At 44.4% G+C, this 22196-nt stretch overlaps 1 long non-coding RNA gene across 2 annotated transcripts in view; it reads left to right on the plus strand.

The window, feature by feature from the left end:
• Positions 1–1589: 1589 nt before the first annotated feature.
• LOC132407267 (uncharacterized) overlaps positions 1590–22196 on the plus strand; it is a 35143-nt gene continuing 14536 nt past the window's right edge. Inside the window, exons 1-2 of one of the 2 annotated variants that reach the window (XR_009516422.1) lie at positions 1590–2933; positions 6190–6304. This is a non-coding gene — a long non-coding RNA (uncharacterized LOC132407267). Of the gene's footprint in view, positions 2934–6189; positions 6305–12261; positions 12697–22196 lie in introns of those variants that run through there. The other variant, XR_009516421.1, reaches the window with a different exon arrangement.

A 22196-nucleotide genomic window follows, 5' to 3' on the forward strand; every position in this document is an offset into this window, starting at 1 on the left:
AGAGGGGTAGTCACCCCCATAAACCCTAGGCAACTTCCAAGGGGGGTATACACCCCCACAAACCCTAGGCATTCCCCGATTAACTTTTGCTAAATCCCCATAAATTAGATATTCTGAGAGGGGTAGGATTCAACAAGGGCAAGTGTGGGACCTGGTTAATGAAGGCGTGGGCCAGATCAAAGTGGCAGGGTGATGTGAAACAGAATCTCAAGTGAGGAGATCAGAAATCACAAGAGGGCTTTTTAGCCCACTGCCCGCATAATTTCAACCTAACCCTAATGCAGGTTAAAAATAGTCCAGAACTTTCATTATGTGAAAATTCTGGAAAAATAGTCCCAACTACCAAAGGGAATTAAGAAGTAGGCCTACAGATTCTCCGCATGGCCTGAATGAGGCTCAAGGAGCTAGGCCGCCCTGGAATTAAACCCTTAGAAGTAGTATGACCTGTACAATTTTGTGCCTTTCGTTGTCTGGTCTAGGGGGTAGTACATACGCAAGCGTGATTGGCTTGGTTTAAGCCGTCTCAGGGGAGGTGTCGCCTTTCATTGTCTGGTCCAGGGGTAATACACACGGCAAGCTTGATCAACTTGACGGAGCCGGCTCGAGGAGGGTGTCTAATGTAAAGGCTCGAAACACCCGACGATCCGAGAGTGCATTACTGATGATGTGTCCTGGCACATGATAATGAGAGGTTTCGATTTTCCTATACAAGCAGCTGGCTTAGGAGCTCAGACTTTAAATTCTGCAGACTAACCTTTGCCAGCTAAACATATAGATCCACCAGCCCTACACTTAAACCTAATCCTAAAGTCCAAAAGGGGCATACACCCCCATAAATAGGCAAATTCCAAGAGGGGTAGTCACCCCCACAAACCCTAGGCAACTTCCAAGGGGGGCATACACCCCCACAAACCCTAGGCATTCCCCGATTAACTTTTGATAAATCCCCATAAATTAGATATTCTGAGAGGGGTAGGATTCAACAAGGGCAAGTGTGGGACCTGGTTAATGAAGGCGTGGGCCAGATCAAAGTGGCAGGGTGATGTGAAACAGAATCTCAAGTGAGGAGATCAGAAATCACAAGAGGGCTTTTTAGCCCACTGCCCGCATAATCTCAACCTAACCTATCAGTGACACGCTCTTCATTCTCCCGGCCCCAGAAAGGCCAATAAGAAAACCCAGATATTTTATTTCACCTACTAGGTGTTATGAAATTAGAAATGAAAAATTCATAGTTAAAAGAATGGAGAGGTTCACCAATCAGCAGCTAATGTACCTTTAAGGGCTGAGGTGGGCCGGTCTCCTAGCAACAGCCAGGTTTGCAGCAGGTGGACAATTAGGTTTTAGTATCACATTAGTTAAAAGAGGCCCTGCGGGGGGGAAGAAGGTGAGGGACGTTTTAACTGGATAGCAGTACTGTCTGGGTTTAGAGACTCCACAGAAGACCCGAGTGACGGACGAGAGTCGAGTTGGACCTTCCGGTCGGGAATCACGCTTTTTTGAAGGCAATTCGTTGGAGTCGAAATCGCAGACGCAAGATAAGCAGTAGGAACATTATTCTTTTATTTATTGTCTTACTTACATTATTGTCTTAATGATGTGGAAAGGCAAAGATAGGAGAGGTTGTGTGGATCGATACCTGCCACGTGGGCGAGTGGGTAACTCTGGTTAGTGTCCCTGGGGATTCCTTCTTAACCACGGTCAGGTTAAAAATAGTCCAGAACTTTCATTACGTGAAAATTCTGGAAAAATAGTCCCAACTACCAAAGGGAATTAAGAAGTAGGCCTACAGATTCTCCGCATGGCCTGAATGAGGCCCAAGGAGCTAGGCCGCCCTGGAATTAAACCCTTAGAAGTAGTATGACCTGTACAATTTTGTGCCTTTCGTTGTCTGGTCTAGGGGGTAGTACATACGCCAAGCGTGATTGGCTTGGTTTAAGCCATTTCAGGGGAGGTGTCGCCTTTCATTGTCTGGTCCAGGGGTAATACACACGGCAAGCTTGATCAACTTGACGGAGCCGGCTCGGGTAGGGTGTCTAATGTAAAGGCTCGAAACACCCGACGATCCGAGAGTGCATTACTGATGATGTGTCCTGGCACATGATAATGAGAGGTTTCGATTTTCCTATACAAGCAGCTGGCTTAGGAGCTCAGACTTTAAATTCTGCAGACTAACCTTTGCCAGCTAAACATATAGATCCACCAGCCCTACACTTAAACCTAATCCTAAAGTCCAAAAGGGGCATACACCCCCATAAATAGGCAAATTCCAAGAGGGGTAGTCACCCCCATAAACCCTAGGCAACTTCCAAGGGGGGCATACACCCCCACAAACCCTAGGCATTCCCCGATTAACTTTTGATATTCTGAGAGGGGTAGGATTCAACAAGGGCAAGTGTGGGACCTGGTTAATGAAGGCGTGGGCCAGATCAAAGTGGCAGGGTGATGTGAAACAGAATCTCAAGTGAGGAGATCAGAAATCACAAGAGGGCTTTTTAGCCCACTGCCCGCATAATTTCAACCTAACCTATCAGTGACACGCTCTTCATTCTCCCGGCCCCAGAAAGGCCAATAAGAAAACCCAGATATTTTATTTCACCTATTAGGTGTTAAAAAATTCATAGTTAAAAGAATGGAGAGGTTCACCAATCAGCAGCTAATGTACCTTTAAGGGCTGAGGTGAGCCGGTCTCCTAGCAACAGCCAGGTTTGCAGCAGGTGGACAATTAGGTTTTAGTATCACATTAGTTAAAAGAGGCCCTGCGGGGGGAAGAAGGTGAGGGACGTTTTAACTGGATAGCAGTACTGTCTGGGTTTAGAGACTCCACAGAAGACCCGAGTGACGGACGAGAGTCGAGTTGGACCTTCCGGTCGGGAATCACGCTTTTTTGAAGGCAATTGGTTGGAGTCGAAATCGCAGACGCAAGATAAGCAGTAGGAACATTATTCTTTTATTTATTGTCTTACTTACATTATTGTCTTAATGATGTGGAAAGGCAAAGATAGGAGAGGTTGTGTGGATCGATACCTGCCAGGTGGGCGAGTGGGTAACTCTGGTTAGTGTCCCTGGGGATTCCTTCTTAACCACGGTCAGGTTAAAAATAGTCCAGAACTTTCATTATGTGAAAATTCTGGAAAAATAGTCCCAACTACCTAAGGGAATTAAGAAGTAGGCCTACAGATTCTCCGCATGGCCTGAGTGAGGCCCAAGGAGCTAGGCCGCCCTGGAATTAAACCCTTAGAAGTAGTATGACCTGTACAATTTTGTGCCTTTCGTTGTCTGGTCTAGGGGGTAGTACATACGCCAAGCGTGATTGGCTTGGTTTAAGCCATTTCAGGGGAGGTGTCGCCTTTCATTGTCTGGTCCAGGGGTAATACACACGGCAAGCTTGATCAACTTGACGGAGCCGGCTCGGGGAGGGTGTCTAACGTAAAGGCTCGAAACACCCGACGATCCGAGAGTGCATTACTGATGATGTGTCCTGGCACATGATAATGAGAGGTTTCTTTCTTTTTCAATCTTTTTATTGATTTTCACATATACACAAAAAAAAATAACATAGTAATAAGTAAATTATAAATACAATAGACTTGAAATCACATTGATAAGATAATAATATCCTACTAAACATCAACAAAAGAAAATACCTTAATCAAGTCCGCATGATTATATGAAAAAAAAACAAATAACCATTAAAAAAGAAAAAAAAAATATTAAAAAATATGTGAGAAAAAATATATATTAAAAAAAAAATAAAACACTAAACTAAACTAACATAGGCAATAATAACAGTTTACAAGTATAAGATAGTGTCAAAGAACTCCGGAACTCCATACCTGAACATGAATAAGCAGAAAGGTCCGGAGAAGGCCAAATTAATTCATATGAAAATGTCGAATAAACGGTCTCCAAGTTTCTTCAAATTTAATTGATGAGTCAAAAATAGTGCTTCTAATTTTTTCCAAACTCAGATAAGAAATAGTTTGAGAAAGCCACTGAAATGTAGTAGGAGGATTTACTTCTTTCCAATTTTGTAGTATAGACCTTCTGGCCATTAATGTTACAAAAGCAATCATTCGTCTGATTGAGGGGGAAAACTGATTACCATCTTCATTTGGTATACCAAATATTGCAGTAATAAAATGAGGTTGTAAATCTATATTCCAAATTGAGGAAATAGTAGTAAATATATCCTTCCAATAATTATGTAAAGTGGGACATGACCAAAACATATGGGTCAATGAGGCCACTGCTAAATGACATCTGTCACATAGAGGGTTAATATGAGAATAGAATCGAGCAAGTTTATCTTTAGACATATGAGCTCTATGTACAATTTTAAATTGTATTAAAGCATGTTTAGCACATATAGAAGAAGAATTAACCATTTGCAAAATTTTTTCCCATTTATCTGTTGATATGTTATATTGAAGTTCTTTTTCCCATTCTTGTTTAATTCTAACTGATATTTCTGGTTGTATCTTCATAATCATATTATAAATAAAAGCTACTAATCCCTTCTGACAAGGATTTAAGGTAAAGATCAAATCTGTAGTGTCCATCAAAGTTGAATTAGGAAAAGATGGTAAAACTTTATGTAAAAAATTTCTAATTTGTAAATATCTGAAAAAATTAGATTTAGGTAATTCAAATTTATTAGAAAGTTGATCAAATGACATCAAAGTATCTTCAAAAAAGAGATCACGAAAACATTTTATACCTTTCCTTTTCCATATGTTAAAAGCTTGATCTGTCCAGGAAGGTTTGAAAAAGAAATTAAATAAGATAGGGCTATCAAGAACAAAGTTTTTCAAAATAAAGAACTTACGAAATTGAAACCAAATTCGTAATGTATGTTTAATAACAGGATTAAATATTTGTTTATTAAATTTAACTAAATCCGCAGGAAGACAAGAACCAAGAACAGAGAATAGAGAATATCCCTTTACCTCATTACATTCCAAATTTACCCACTGTGGGCACAGTGGTGAATCCAAATCTAATTTCCAATACAATAAATTACGAATATTATTTGCCCAATAATAAAATCTAAAATTAGGTAAAGCTAAACCACCATCTTTTTTTGATTTTTGTAATTGCTTTTTACTTAACCTAGGGTTTTTATTTTGCCACACAAATGAAGAAATTTTTGAATCAATGCTATCAAAAAAAGACTTAGGAATAAAAACTGGTAGGGCTTGAAATAAATATAAAAATTTCGGTAAAATCATCATTTTGACAGCATTAATCCGACCAATTAATGATAAAAACAAGGGAGACCATCTTGTAGTAAGTTGATGAATTTGATGAAGCATAGGTAAAAAATTCATTCTAAATAAATCTTTATATTTCTTGGTAATTTTTATACCTAGATAAGTGAAGTTATCAGTAACAACTTTAAATGGTGTCCTATCAGTCAATAAAGTTTGTGCATTTAAAGGAAATAATTCACTCTTATCTAAATTTAGTTTATGATAATGAGAGGTTTCGATTTTCCTATACAAGCAGCTGGCTTAGGAGCTCAGACTTTAAATTCTGCAGACTAACCTTTGCCAGCTAAACATATAGATCCACCAGCCCTACACTTAAACCTAATCCTAAAGTCCAAAAGGGGCATACACCCCCATAAATAGGCAAATTCCAAGAGGGGTAGTCACCCCCATAAACCCTAGGCAACTTCCAAGGGGGGCATACACCCCCACAAACCCTAGGCATTCCCCGATTAACTTTTGATATTCTGAGAGGGGTAGGATTCAACAAGGGCAAGTGTGGGACCTGGTTAATGAAGGCGTGGGCCAGATCAAAGTGGCAGGGTGATGTGAAACAGAATCTCAAGTGAGGAGATCAGAAATCACAAGAGGGCTTTTTAGCCCACTGCCCGCATAATTTCAACCTAACCTATCAGTGACACGCTCTTCATTCTCCCGGCCCCAGAAAGGCCAATAAGAAAACCCAGATATTTTATTTCACCTATTAGGTGTTAAAAAATTCATAGTTAAAAGAATGGAGAGGTTCACCAATCAGCAGCTAATGTACCTTTAAGGGCTGAGGTGAGCCGGTCTCCTAGCAACAGCCAGGTTTGCAGCAGGTGGACAATTAGGTTTTAGTATCACATTAGTTAAAAGAGGCCCTGCGGGGGGAAGAAGGTGAGGGACGTTTTAACTGGATAGCAGTACTGTCTGGGTTTAGAGACTCCACAGAAGACCCGAGTGACGGACGAGAGTCGAGTTGGACCTTCCGGTCGGGAATCACGCTTTTTTGAAGGCAATTGGTTGGAGTCGAAATCGCAGACGCAAGATAAGCAGTAGGAACATTATTCTTTTATTTATTGTCTTACTTACATTATTGTCTTAATGATGTGGAAAGGCAAAGATAGGAGAGGTTGTGTGGATCGATACCTGCCAGGTGGGCGAGTGGGTAACTCTGGTTAGTGTCCCTGGGGATTCCTTCTTAACCACGGTCAGGTTAAAAATAGTCCAGAACTTTCATTATGTGAAAATTCTGGAAAAATAGTCCCAACTACCTAAGGGAATTAAGAAGTAGGCCTACAGATTCTCCGCATGGCCTGAGTGAGGCCCAAGGAGCTAGGCCACCCTGGAATTAAACCCTTAGAAGTAGTATGACCTGTACAATTTTGTGCCTTTCGTTGTCTGGTCTAGGGGGTAGTACATACGCCAAGCGTGATTGGCTTGGTTTAAGCCATTTCAGGGGAGGTGTCGCCTTTCATTGTCTGGTCCAGGGGTAATACACACGGCAAGCTTGATCAACTTGACGGAGCCGGCTCGGGGAGGGTGTCTAATGTAAAGGCTCGAAACACCCGACGATCCGAGAGTGCATTACTGATGATGTGTCCTGGCACATGATAATGAGAGGTTTCGATTTTCCTATACAAGCAGCTGGCTTAGGAGCTCAGACTTTAAATTCTGCAGACTAACCTTTGCCAGCTAAACATATAGATCCACCAGCCCTACATTTAAACCTAATCCTAAAGTCCAAAAGGGGCATACACCCCCATAAATAGGCAAATTCCAAGAGGGGTAGTCACCCCCATAAACCCTAGGCAACTTCCAAGGGGGGCATACACCCCCACAAACCCTAGGCATTCCCCGATTAACTTTTGATATTCTGAGAGGGGTAGGATTCAACAAGGGCAAGTGTGGGACCTGGTTAATGAAGGCGTGGGCCAGATCAAAGTGGCAGGGTGATGTGAAACAGAATCTCAAGTGAGGAGATCAGAAATCACAAGAGGGCTTTTTAGCCCACTGCCCGCATAATCTCAACCTAACTTCCAAAAAAAGGGGGGCATATACCCCCACAAACCCTAGGCATTCCCCGATTAACCTTTGCTAAATCCCCATAAATTAGATGTTCTGAGAGGGGTAGGATTCAACAAGGGCAAGTGTGGGACCTGGATAATGAAGGCGTGGGCCAGATCAAAGTGGCAGGGTGATGTGAAACAGAATCTCAAGTGAGGAGATCAGAAATCACAAGAGGGCTTTTTAGCCCACTGCCCGCATAATCTTAACCTAACCCTAATGCGCCCTTCCCCACCCACGAGCCCCTCCGTGTGTACGCGATCCAACCTAGCGGCGCAGGAGCCCCAACCTGCCACCCCCACGACTTCCCTGACCCGGGACTCCGGAGAAGCGGCGCCCCATCCCACACCCGTTCGAAGGGGAGGAGAGACAAGGGAGACGAGGGGAGCCGGGGCACAAGGACCGAGCAGGTCTCCCACCCCAGCCCGAGAGTCGCAGGACAGGGGACAGGTACACCCCATTTGCTACAACCAGGGGGGTCAAATAACGAGGCATCCTAACTCTAAACAGAAAAATGTAACTTGGCAACTAAGGCCCCTTAAACCTGTACTAATCATAGGGGACTCTAACATTTCCAGGGTTAAAAGATGCCCTAACAAGGATATTCAATTAGACAGCTTTCCGGGGGCCAAATTCGTCCATGCCACTGCTATCCTGGAAAAGTTAGAGCCACAGCCAGAGACTAAGAAGGTCATCCTTTCCTTTGGAATAAACAATAGGTCCCACAAACCAACAACAGCTACTAAACAGCTTCAACAACTACTGAGAATGGCCAGCATTAAATTTCCCCACGCCAGTATCTGGGTGCCCAAATTAAACTTTAGTTGCAATTTGACAGAGGCAGAACGGGCGACCCTGGACCAACTGAACGAGGTTATTAGAACTAAGAATCATATCCCTGCAATCCCGGCGAGGCAGTTTAAGGTAGACACAGACCATATCCATTGGACTGAGGGCACAGCCCAGACAATAGTCAAGAGATGGATGCAGTCTTTAAACTAGGGTGGGGGCAAAGCCAAGAGAGGCAGGGTCCACGACTGGGAGAGACCATCGTGAACCTCTCCCGTACGTTCACCCCTACAGAAACCCAGCAAAAGGTTCTGAACAGGGGCCTGACTTTTGTACCGACTGCAAAACTCCATAAGGAGCAGATTGAGAGGGACATGAATAGGTTCTATAGGGGACTGGTACTCGCCGACTACTTCGGTGACTCAGTAAGTACAAAGACCCTTTTCACCCCTCCCTCAGAGTGGATGCCCAAGAGAAGGTATAGGTTGGAAGCTATTCTAGAATTTAAGAGCACACTGGGGGAGATTATAGAGAGGGAGAGGGAAGTACAGGATAAGCCCAATCTAACCAGGAAGGAGAGAGAAGCCCTAAATGAACTGAGGCAAAACATGGACATTGTTATCAAACCAGCGGATAAGGGGAGCAGCATAGTGATCATGGACAAACAACAATACCTATTTGAGGCACACAGACAATTAAACAACACGGAGCACTACACGAAACTAAAGGAACCCATATACTGGGAAACACACACGGAAATTAGTAACATTTTGCGAGAACTGAAAAGGACTCGGTACCTCAAAGGGAAGCAAGTGGAGTACCTGACAGGGACACAGCCACGAGCAAGACAGTTTTATATCCTTCCCAAAATACACAAGAACCCAGACTCATGGACTGTTCCGGGAGAAATCCCTCCCGGCAGACCCATCGTGTCAGACTGCAGCAGTGAGTCATACAGGATAGCGGAGTTTATTGATGCCAGCCTTAATCCACTCTCGCAGAAACACCCCAGCTACATCAAGGACACATATCACTTTGTCCAGATAGTCAATTCCATGTCGGTGCCCCCTGAGGCCATACTCTTCACCATGGACGTTGAAAGCCTGTACACCAATATTGAAACGGACAGGGGCATGGAGGCAGTGAGGGATGTCCTACGGAAGAACCCCCAGCCAGGGAGAGCAGACGAGGCCTTGCTAGAACTCCTCCACCTCAGCCTGACTAAAAATGACTTTGAATCCGATGGTAAATTCTACCTACAGGTCAAGGGCACAGCGATGGGAAAGAGGTTTGCTCCAGCCTATGCCAATATATACATGGCTGGGTGGGAGGAAACAGTCTATCCAAAGTGTCCTAAAAAACCCATGTGTCTCTACCGATACCTGGATGACATCTGGGGAGTGTGGACACACTCAGAGGGGGAGCTAGAGGAATTTATTCAAATCCTAAACACTCACCATCCATCCATTAAGGTTAAAGCCACAACCAATAGAGAGGGGATTGACTTCCTGGACACTACAGTATTTAAATTAGCACCGGAAAATGGCAATCAGAAACTAGCTACCAAGGTATTCTTTAAAACCACAGACACACACACCCTCCTACACACAGGGAGCCACCATCCTAAACACACCTTCAGAGGCATTGTCAAGGGACAGCTGACCCGGTTTCACCGCATTTGCACGAGGGAGGGGGACTTCCAGCAGGCCACAACCATCCTCTTCTCTGCACTTAGACACAGGGGCTACAGCAGAAGGAGACTTAGGCACATTAAATCTGACTTTCTGAAAAGTATCACAAATCCCCGACCGCAGAACATCACGACACGGAAGCTACCCTTAATAACGGGATACAGTGGTATGGCAGTGAATATTCACAGGACGGTCAAAACACGCTTTGAGGAACTGAAAGCGGAAGCGGGGACACTGGGACAATACACCATTGTCTCAGCCTACAAGAGGGGTAGGAACCTGAAAGACATACTAGTCAGTACCAAAGTACGAGCAGCGCCAAACTGTGAGGTGGGAAATTGCAGGGCATGCATATACCTGAGAATTTCAAAAAGCATACACAACAGAGCCACAGGAAAGTGGGCCGAAATAGAGCAGAGGATAACCTGCGAACAAAAGAATGCAGTCTATGCAATCCAGTGCACACTATGCCATATTATATACGTAGGGGAGACGGGCAACAGCCTGAGAACCAGACTCACGGGACACCTCAGTAACATCAGAAGGGGTATCCAAAACAGACCGGTTAGCAGACACTTCCAGGAGCATGGGGGGTACTTCTTAAAAATATTAGGCCTGGAAACTAACATAAACTGGACAAACGCCCAAAGAAAAAGAGCAGAGAGGAGGGATTGAAACACTGCACACTTATTCTCCGCACGGCCTGAACGAGGCCTAAAGAACTAGGCTGCCCTGGAATTAAACCCTTAGAAGTAGCATGACCCGCACAGTTCCATGCCTTTCATTGTCTGTCCAGGGGTAATACACACGCCAAGCTTGATCGCCTTGGCGGAGCCGTCCCGGGGAGGGTGTCTAATGTAAAGGCTCGAAACACCTGACGATCCGAGAGTGCATTACTGATGATGTGTCCTGGGACATGATAATAAAGGTTTTGACCAGATTAACCTGATTTCCCGATACAAGCCTAGCTGGCTTAGCAGCTCAGACTTTAAACTCTGCAGACTAACCTCTGCCAGCTAAACATATAGATCCACCATCCCTACACTCAAACCTAACCCTAAAGTCCAAAAGGGGCACACACCCCCACAAACCTTAGGCAAATTCCAAGAGGGGCACACACCACCACAAACCCTAGGCATTCCCCGATCTCATACTTCAAATTCTGCAGGCTGACCTTTGCCAGCCAAACATATACATCCACCAGCCCTACACTCAAACCTAATCCTAAAGTCCAAAAGGGGCACACACCCCCACAAACCCTAGGCAACTTCCAAAAGGGGCACACACCCCCACAAACCGTAGGCACTCCCCGATTAACCCTTGCTAAACCCCCACAAACCGGATATCCTATGTCGAGAGGGGTAAGATTCAACAAGGGCAAGTGTGGGACCTGGTTAATGAAGGCGTGGGCCAGATCAAAGTGGTAGGGTGATGTGAAACGGAATCTCAAGTGAGGAGATCAAAAATCACAAGAGGGCTTTTTAGCCCACTGCCCGCATAATCTCAACCTAACCCTAACCCGACCTAACCCTAAAGTGCAAAAGGGGCACACACCCCCACAAACCTTAGGCAAATTCCAAGAGGGGCACACACCCCCACAAACCCTAGGCATTCCCCGATCTCATACTTCAAATTCTGCAGGCTGACCTTTGCCAGCCAAACATATACATCCACCAGCCCTACACTCAAACCTAATCCTAAAGTCCAAAAGGGGCACACACCCCCACAAACCCTAGGCAACTTCCAAAAGGGGCACACACCCCCACAAACCGTAGGCACTCCCCGATTAACCCTTGCTAAACCCCCACAAACCGGATATCCTATGTCGAGAGGGGTAAGATTCAACAAGGGCAAGTGTGGGACCTGGTTAATGAAGGCGTGGGCCAGATCAAAGTGGTAGGGTGATGTGAAACGGAATCTCAAGTGAGGAGATCAAAAATCACAAGAGGGCTTTTTAGCCCACTGCCCGCATAATCTCAACCTAACCCTAACCCGACCTAACCCTAAAGTGCAAAAGGGGCACACACCCCCACAAACCTTAGGCAAATTCCAAGAGGGGCACACACCCCCACAAACCCTAGGCATTCCCCGATCTCATACTTCAAATTCTGCAGGCTGACCTTTGCCAGCCAAACATATACATCCACCAGCCCTACACTCAAACCTAATCCTAAAGTCCAAAAGGGGCACACACCCCCACAAACCTTAGGCAAATTCCAAGAGGGGTAGACACCCCCACAAACCCTAGGCAACTTCCAAGGGGGGCACACACCCCCACAAACCCTAGGCACTCCCCGATTAACCCTTGCTAAATCCCCATAAATCGGATATTCTATGTCGAGAGGGGTAGGATTCAATAAGGGCAAGTGTGGGACCTGGTTAATGAAGGCGTGGGCCAGATCAAAGTGGCAGGGTGATGTGAAACAGAATCTCAAGTGAGGAGATCAAAAATCACAAGAGGGCTTTTTAGCCCACTGCCCGCATAATCTCAACCTAACCTATCAGTGACACGCTCTTCATTCTCCCGGCCCAAGAAAGGCCAATAAGAAAACCCAGATATTTTAACTTAAAAATTGACATAGAAGTTGGAGATTAAGACCAACCCCAATTAGCAGCTAATGTACCTTTAAGGGCTGAGCAAACAAGGTGGGCCGGTTTCTTAGCAACAGCCAGGTTTGCAGCAGGTGGACAATTAGGTTTTAGTATAACATTAGTTAAAAGAGGCCCTGCGGGGGGAGGAAGCTGAGGGACGTTTTAACTGGACAGCAGTACTGTCTGGGTTTAGAGACTCCACAGAAGACCCGAGTGACGGACGAGAGTCGAGTTGGACCTTCCGGTCGGGAATCACGCTTTTTTGAAGGCAATCCGTTGGAGTCTAAATCGCAGACGCAAGACAAGCAGTAGGAACATTATTCTTTTATTTATTGTCTTACTTACATTATTGTCTTAATGATGTGGAAAGGCAAAGATAGGAGAGGTTGTGTGGATCGATACCTGCCAGGTGGGCGAGTGGATAACTCCGGTTACTACCGGGACCCAAGTGCCTCTGGGGATTCCTTCTTAACCACGGTCAGGTTAAAAATAGTCCAGAACCTTCATTATGTGAAAATTCTGGAAAAATAGTCGCAACTACTAAAGGGAATTATGAAGCAGGCCCACAGATTCTCCGCATGGCCTGAATGAGGCCCAAGGAGCTAGGCCGCCCTGGAATTAAACCCTTAGAAGTAGTATGACCTGCACAATTTTATGCCTTTCGTTGTCTGGTCTAGGGGTAATACATACGCCAAGCTTGATCGACTTGGCTGAGCCGTCTCAGGGGAGGTGTCGCCTTTCATTGTCTGGTCCAGGGGTAATACACACGCCAAGCTTGATCGCCTTGACGGAGCCGTCTCGGGGAGGGTGTCTAATGTAAAGGCTCGAAACACCTGACGATCCGAGAGTGCATTACTGATGATGTGTCCTGGGACATGATAATGAAAGGTTTCGATTTTCCCATACAAGCCTAGCTGGCTTAGCAGCTCAGACTTCAAATTCTGCAGACTAACCTCTGCCAGCTAAACATATAGATTCACCAGCCCTACACTTAAACCTAACCCTAAAGTCCAAAAGGGGCACACACCCCCACAAACCCTAGGCAACTTCCAAGGGGGGCACACACCCCCACAAACCCTAGGCACTCCCCGATTAACCCTTGCTAAATCCCCATAAATCGGATATTCTATGTCGAGAGGGGTAGGATTCAATAAGGGCAAGTGTGGGACCTGGTTAATGAAGGCGTGGGCCAGATCAAAGTGGCAGGGTGATGTGAAACAGAATCTCAAGTGAGGAGATCAAAAATCACAAGAGGGCTTTTTAGCCCACTGCCCGCATAATCTCAACCTAACCCTAATGCGGGAATCACGCTTTTTTGAAGGCAATCCGTTGGAGTCGAAATCGCAGACGCAAGACAAGCAGTAGGAACATTATTCTTTTATTTATTGTCTTACTTACATTATTGTCTTAATGATGTGGAAAGGCAAAGATAGGAGAGGTTGTGTGGATCGATACCTGCCAGGTGGGCGAGTGGATAACTCCGGCTACTACCGGGACCCCAGTGCCCCTGGGGATTCCTTCTTAACCACGGTCAGGTTAAAAATAGTCCAGAACCTTCATTATGTGAAAATTCTGGAAAAATAGTCCCAACTACCAAAGGGAATTATGAAGCAGGCCCACAGATTCTCCGCATGGCCTGAATGAGGCCCAAGGAGCTAGGCCGCCCTGGAATTAAACCCTTAGAAGTAGTATGACCTGCACAATTTTATGCCTTTCGTTGTCTGGTCTAGGGGTAATACATACGCCAAGCTTGATCGACTTGGCTGAGCCGTCTCAGGGGAGGTGTCGCCTTTCATTGTCTGGTCCAGGGGTAATACACACGCCAAGCTTGATCGCCTTGACGGAGCCGTCTCGGGGAGGGTGTCTAATGTAAAGGCTCGAAACACCTGACGATCCGAGAGTGCATTACTGATGATGTGTCCTGGGACATGATAATGAAAGGTTTCGATTTTCCCATACAAGCCTAGCTGGCTTAGCAGCACAGACTTTAAATTCTGCAGACTAACCTCTGCCAGCTAAACATGTAGATCCACCAGCCCTACACTTAAACCTAATCCTAAAGTCCAAAAGGGGCACACACCCCCACAAACCTTAGGCAAATTGCAAGAGGGGTAGACACCCCCACAAACCCTAGGCAACTTCCAAGGGGGGCATACACCCCCACAAACCCTAGGCACTCCCCGATTAACCCTTGCTAAATCCCCATAAATCGGATATTCTATGTCGAGAGGGGTAGGATTCAACAAGGGCAAGTGTGGGTTAATGAAGGCGTGGGCCAGATCAAAGTGGCAGGGTGATGTGAAACAGAATCTCAAGTGAGGAGATTAGAAATCACAAGAGGGCTTTTTAGCCCACTGCCTGCATAATCTCAACCTAACCCTAACCCTAACAAAACCCTGACTAGCAATGCTAACCTTCATCTCTCTGCCGGTATCAAGTCTGAAACATCTAATCCCTGGAACATTTATCTGCCAGTCCTGCCCCTCCTGTAGCCAAGTTTCACGACTAGCTATAACGCCATAATTCCACGTATCAATCCACGCCCTCCCGTCGGCCTTCCCGACAATACTTCTCGCATTGAAATAGACACACATCAGAAGATTATTATCACCACACACAACCCTTCTATTTGAGACTTTGCATGATATTTTAACATCATTTATTTTTAACCCTGCTCCACTATCTGCTCTATCATTTTGGTTCCCATCCCCCTACAAACCTCGTTTAAACCCTCCCCACTAACACGAACAAACCTCACTGCAAGGATATTTGTCCCCCTGTAGTTCAAGTGTAAACCGTCTCTCTCTTGTACTGGTGCCACCTGCGTCAGAAGGGGTCTGAGTGATTCTGAAATCTGAACTGCTGCCCCTTACACCAGTTCCTCAGCCACGTGTTAATCCTCCAGAGCATCCTACACATCCCCTCACTGGCACGTGGCACAGGTAGCAATCCTGAGATTACCACCCTCGAGGACTTACTTCTTAACTTCCTACCAGGCTCTCTGTGATCACTCTTCAGGACCTCCTCACTCGTTCTTCCTACTTAAATGATACCGATGTGTACTATGACATCCGGCTGCTCACCCTCCCATTTCGGAATGCTGTGCACGCGATCAAAGACATCCCTGAACCTGGCACCCGGGAGGCAACAAACCATCCTGGAGTCTCTATCACGACCACAGAACCTCCTGTCTGTACCTCTAACTATCAAGTCCCCAATCACCGCCCTCCTATTCCGGCTGCCACAGCTTGTCCCAGGTAAGTCATCCCTCCCCCCAACTGTATCTAAATCGATACACCTGCTGTTGAGGGGAATGGCCAAAGGGGAACACTGCTCTGGCTGCCCTTTCCCCTTCCCTCGCCCGACGGTAACCAAATTACCTGTGCGCTGTTCCTTAGGTATAACTGCCTCCGTGAATCTACTATCCATCATTTCCTCATTCTCCCGAATGATCCGGAGGTCATCCAACTCCTGCTCCAGTTTCCTAATGCGGTTTGTTAGGAGCTGCAGCTGGTTGCACTTCCTGTGGTTGTCGTTGTCAGGGACATTGGAGGTCTCCCCAACTTCCCACATCCTGCAAGAGGAGCATTCCAACATCCTGCCTGGCATTCTCGCTACTCTATACAACCAAAACAAAACTTACCGGAACCTACCCTTGGCTCTGCCTGTTCACGCCGAAGCCTATTGAGCCAAAGCCGTCCCACTCTGCTCCCTCTCTCTCCGCTGCCCGCTCTCATCTTAGATTGAATGTGCTGAAACAGGTGATGGTTCAAAGGAGGTTCATGAAAATGGTTCCAGGATTCAGCAGCTTGTCAGATAAAAAGCGTTTGATGAGTCCGTGTCAATTAATCACTGTAATTCGGAAGACTGAGGGGTGCCCTAATGGATCATATCAAATGGTGAAAAGCCTGGATAGAGTAGATGTGGAATGCGTGCTTCCTCTGGTGGAACAGTCTAAGACCAAACGTCACGGCTTCAGTAAAGAGGGGCGCCCCTTTAGAACGGAGATGAGGCGGAATCTGTTTAATCAGAGTGGTGAATCTGTGGATTTCCTTGCCGCAGGCAGCTACGGAGGCCGTTTGTATGTAGATTTAAGGTAGAGGTATCGGAGGTAAGGCAGAAGATTTGGACCAAAGAAAAATGTATCAGTCACGATAAAATGGCGGAGCAGACCTGAAGATTCAAATGACCTAATTTAATATCTATGGTCTGAAAGGTAAAAGCAGCCATTACAGTTTTTAGTTTCACCGTTACAAAATAGCTGCAACATTGATTTTTGTCACAATGAAGCTCATAACAAGTGATGTTGTTTGTTATTTCCTTTTTCATCATTTTAGGTTCATTATCTTGAAAATGTTTCTTGCACTTGTAGTTTTTTAAAACATTAACGTGGAATGATTTGTGTTTTCTGGGAAATGGACTCACGTAGAATGCTCAATTAACAGTTATTCCCCTACAGAGCTGAAACAGATCTTTCAGCCCATCTAGTCTGTCACATTCTCTGGACTCATCCACCTGCGCGCAAACCACAGCCTCAATACTTCTCTCAAAGATGCACCCACGCGAAGTTCTCTCAGACACTACAATTGAACCGGCATCTACCAGTTCCTCTGGGAGCTGCCTATACATTCGCCCTTCCCTCTGAGTGAAATAGTTCCCGTGCTGATTCCCATTAAATATTTCTCTTGTCATCCGGAATTCATGACCTTATCAAAACTAAGGGGCAAATACCTACATGCATTCAACCCTATATCCAGCCTGTATCCCTCCACCTCAATGATATATATCAATCATCTTGTTCAGCCTCTGTCCGGCCTTTCTCCCACCACCTTAATGACATATATCGACCATCCTGTTCAACCTCTGCCAACCTGCATCCGAATCCCACATATATAGCAACAATCATGTTCAAACTCTGTCCAGTCGTATCCCATGATCTCATTGATATATCTGTATTATTTCCTTTTACATTTGTTTTCACTGTGAATTACGTTCTTCTTCCATTTCCCTCATGGAATCTTCCAGGAATTTTTTTTTTTGCTTTGTTTTGTTTTTTTATCTGGAACTACCAGAAGGTTAATTGAATGCAGCTCGAAGCAGGGCTAAGCTAGCCATTGCAATTTTTGTTTCACAGTTACAAATTGGCTGTAGTGTTGATCCTTGTCACAATGAATCCACAGCATGTGATTTGAGCTTGTTATTTCCCGTCTCGCTAATTTTCAGTTCTTCAACTTTTTAGTTTTTTTAAAAAAAATTGTAGCTTCTGAAGAAATTACCCTGAAATGATTTGATTCTTCTGGGAAATGGATTGCGCAGAACGCTCAATTTAGATTCATTCTCCTACAGCATAGAAACAGACCTTTCAGCCCATCTAGGCCGTGTCATTCCCTGATCGGCCCCATCCACCTGCCCCCATAACATGCTTTTTCATAACTCTTTCACCCATATACTCTAAATATAAATAACTGCACTAAATGCTGCAATTGAACCTGCACCTACCACTTCAGCTGGAAGGTGGTTCAATGCACCGTTCGGTTTGTGGTAGGAGTGCATGATATTAAAATGTGTGAGAACCCCAGCTGGGATCTCCGCTGACTTACCTATTCTGCAGTTAATAAAGTTCTAACCTTTTCAACCTACCCTTGTCATGATTTCCTTAAATACCAGCAACATGCGTGTAATTTCCCCTGGATTCTTTGACGATGATTCAGATCTTTCATTCAAGTAGCTCATTAGAAGTCCACACAGTTCTGCAAATGTGGATTCACAGTGTCTTCTACAGCTTTAGTGTTCTCATCTCAATCCTCTGACCATGCCTTGATTTATTAATTCTAAATTCCCGAAACACTCTTTACGACGCTATCGAACTCTGGTGCCACTTTCAGGGGATTTTGGATCTGTATTCCGATGTCAATTTATTTTTTCACACAGCGCAGAACTTTCCCATTCACTGTGTAAGTTATGTCCTGGTTTCCTCTGCCAAATTGCAACAGCCCACAGTTGTCCGCATTAAATGCCCTCTAGTTTTAACCAAACTTCCCAGCTGATCCAGAGCACTGAGCAACTTCGGTAGCGTTTCTTACTGTCTACTACATCCCCATCTGGATATAATCCACCAATTTGCTTGTCCAGTTTGGCACATTTCATCTTTAACCTAAATCATTAATATCAATACCAAGGAACCCGTCGTTTTCACAGCAACACCCCGCAGGCAACATGGCCCTATTCTGCCCAGAAAGACAAGCATCTGCAAGTATTCCCATGGCTTCTCCCCTTGTTTCATCCTGAATTCTAAGCAACTTAGCTTTTTGGACCATCCTTCCATGCAGAACATTACCAAACACCATGTTAACGTCAGTATAGCAAAGACCCCATATTCACTTCATCAAGCGTCTTGATAATTTGCTCAAAAATGTCCATAGTTCGATTAGATAGAGTCTGCCAGATTTACTTTCCCTTGTCAGCCCCTTTCTATCGAAATCATTCATATCCCATTTCTTGTGATCCCTTCCAATAACTTACTCTTGATGTCGTTTTCCCTTCTTATTTATCAAACCTTTCCAACACAGTTGAGAAACTTTAGCTCTCTTCTGGTCGACTGGCACATGATCTGTAGCTATGACCATTTTGTATGTCTCTGGCAGATTTCGCGCTGTTTCAACACTAGCGTCCCAAATGCTTCCAGGGAATATGCTGTCAGGCCCTGGAGATTTATCCATCCAAATTCACCTAAAGAGAGTAAGCACCTGTTCTGTAACGTTTCCTCATTTATTTCGTCTCAGTATTTGCCTCCCAAGTACATGCACACGCAGAGAAATAATTGAATATCTCCCCTATTTCTTTTGGCTCCATGCATACACGAGCAGGTTGACCTTCAGAAGATTGTTTGTACAGTTAATGGGGCAGTAAGAAAACAACAGGTTTTGTCAAATAAATAAACTGCCACCAAATAGTTTGTTATTTGTGGAAATTTGCTCATTACAGCTGTTGTTCATAATAACGATTTTAGGAATGAAAAGCTTAATGTATGTGGCGCATTTACTGTCCCTGGGCCTGTTCTCGAAGGGATGATGTGGACACGCTAGGAGGGGAGAACTCATTGAAACGTAATAAATACTGATAACTCCACAGAGTGGACGGATAAAGATATTTCTATCAGGTGAGGTCTCTTGGAACTGAGAGCAAAACCTTACAAATCACTGAATTGTATCTACAAACCTTCTCCTCCAATAGTCTATCTAGTGGTAGGGTCAGAAACTTGCCTGTATTGTCAACTGTATTTTTTCGTTATTCGAAGCTACAAGCATTTGTTAGAATTTTTAATAGCTTAACTAAGCAAAGAAGGAAATTTCATTAATATCACTACAATGCATTGTGTAATGTATTTTGTAAGTAACAGATAACCGACTTATGAAGCAAGCTGACCGTATTTAATGCCCAGCTTCAGCACTGCTGAAAGTGCTGCGGAGAAAGAGCTAACAACAGACTTACTGGATACTGGTATTTTGGTTTGAACATTACAATATTGCTGAGAGTTCAGTATTAATTGTGCTCATAAAGAAACTCAAAACATGTGAGCTTGAGACCGTTACTTCCTTTTCCTTTACTTCTGGTGGGCCTCTTCCTCAGTCGCCAGGGTAACAGGCCACCAGAACTTCAAGGAGGGTTGAAGATTTCATCACCCTGTGGTAACTGCGGAGACACAGTGGCCTCATGAACAAGTGTGGATTCCAGGATTATTTGAGCATTTACTGTATGGAATATATGACGCCTGTGTTGGAATGAAGAGATGAGTAACGAATGTTCGTGTTGCATCTTGCAACCAGCCAATATTTGTGGATCAGAAGAAAAGGCAAATCTGCTTTACTCTGCTTCCAGGAATATATTAACTATTTAATGTTTAGACACGTTGTTCCTGTTCCACTACAGGAATTTTGGCGGATACCTAAACTGGCTTAGCTCTCAAAGAACAATAAAATAATCAACAATTATGTTCAGTTTACCTGCGGAGACTAGCTGAAATGTATCCGCGTCCAGGTTATGACACAAGGCCCGGAATTCAACCCCGATCCCCGTCCAGACAAAAATTTTCTCTGGTTACTATTCCGTCATGGGTTGGTTCAGGAGTGTTAGATTTTGAACTGGGAACAGCTGAGACACTACAACGCATTACTGGGCAGTGAAGAGTTCTGTGCCATGGGTTATAATCCTGGGATGGGAAGTCAAGGAATATAGTACTGCAGTTGCAGTGTTTCGGCTTCGCCCGAGCTTATTGCTTCTAGTGATGGGACTGGCCGTTCCTCCTTCCGCAATGAGGCAAATGTTTCGGACAAATGGGCATGGATTGTGGGGAATTCTGTGTGAGACCTGGGGAAGATGAACGAATCTCTCGGCGTGCATTGGGACCCCGTGAGGTTGGGTCCAGGGATATCACACAGGTTTTCATCCATATATCATGGACCTGTCGATCAAGCTGCTCGGGCGTATGAAGTGATGAGTTACTATTTATGTTCTGTGCTCAGATGTTTGGTTTTGGAGTTCCTTTGTGAGCAAGGAAGAGAATAAACAATTTGTGGGAAATTGGAAGATTGGTAAAGTTGTAAAAATAAATAGATAACAACAAACTCATTAAGAAAGTAAAGGTGAAATACCAAAGAAAATGAACCAATGATATTATAAATGTTACTAAACGTTTCTTCGGATAAATAAAGTATAAAAGGGAGGCACGACTTGATATCAGAACGCTGGAAAACGACACTAGAGAGGTAGTAAAGGGGGGGGGGGCGGCAAGTAATGGCGGCCGAACTGAATATATATTTTACAGCAGTTTTCATAGAGGAAGACGCTAGTAGTATATTGGAAGTTCCGGATGTCAGGGGGAATGAAATGCGTGAAGTTACTATATCTAGATAGAAGTTTCTTGCAAAACTGAAAGGTCTGAATTTGGATATTTCACCTGGAATACATGGCGTCTACACCGGACTTCTAAAAGAGGTGGCTGAAGAGAACGTGAAACATTAATGACGTGTTTTTTTTTCCAAGAACAACTAGCTTCTGTAATAGTTTCAGAAGACATGAAAATTGCAAATGTCACTTTACGCTTCAGGAAAGGAATGGGGCAGAAGAGAACCCATATGCCAGATTGTCTGATCTCAGTATTTAGGAATATATAGGAGTCGATTAGGATATGGTCTCGGGGTACTTTGAGACACGTCAGAAAATTAACCGTAGTGTTGACTGACAAATCTGATGGAGTTCTTTGAAGAAATAACAAGCATGATAGACAAAGGAGAATCTGTTGTTGCTGGGTATTTGGATTTTCAGAAAATCTTCGTTACACTGCCACACATAAGGTTATTTAACAGGCTACGAGATCATGGTATTACAAGAAAGATTCGGACATAGATAAAGCAGAGATTGATTTGGAAATGGGAAAAGAGTGGGAATAAATGAAACTGGATTGTTCTCAATGACGAGTGAAATTCAACAGTGTTGGCACCGATTCTTTTACCTCATATGTTACTGATTTTGACCATAGAATTGATGGCTTTGTTGCAAAGTTCGCAGAGAGTATGGAGATGGGCTGAGGGGCATGTGGTTTTGAGGAATTCCAAAAGGTTACAGAAGGACATAGACCTATTAGGAAACTGAGCAAAGAAATGCAATACAGTGTCGATAAATGTAGACGAAATGAAAGAGTTAAGTTAATTTCTAGAGACAAAAGAAAACTGAGGTGTAAAGGGACTTGGGTGGTCCTTGTGCAGGATTACCTAGAGATTAATTTTTAGGTTGAGTCTGTGGTGTGGAT

Source organism: Hypanus sabinus, chromosome 18, assembly GCF_030144855.1.
Source record: "Hypanus sabinus isolate sHypSab1 chromosome 18, sHypSab1.hap1, whole genome shotgun sequence".
Classification (NCBI taxonomy): Eukaryota; Metazoa; Chordata; class Chondrichthyes; order Myliobatiformes; family Dasyatidae; genus Hypanus; species Hypanus sabinus.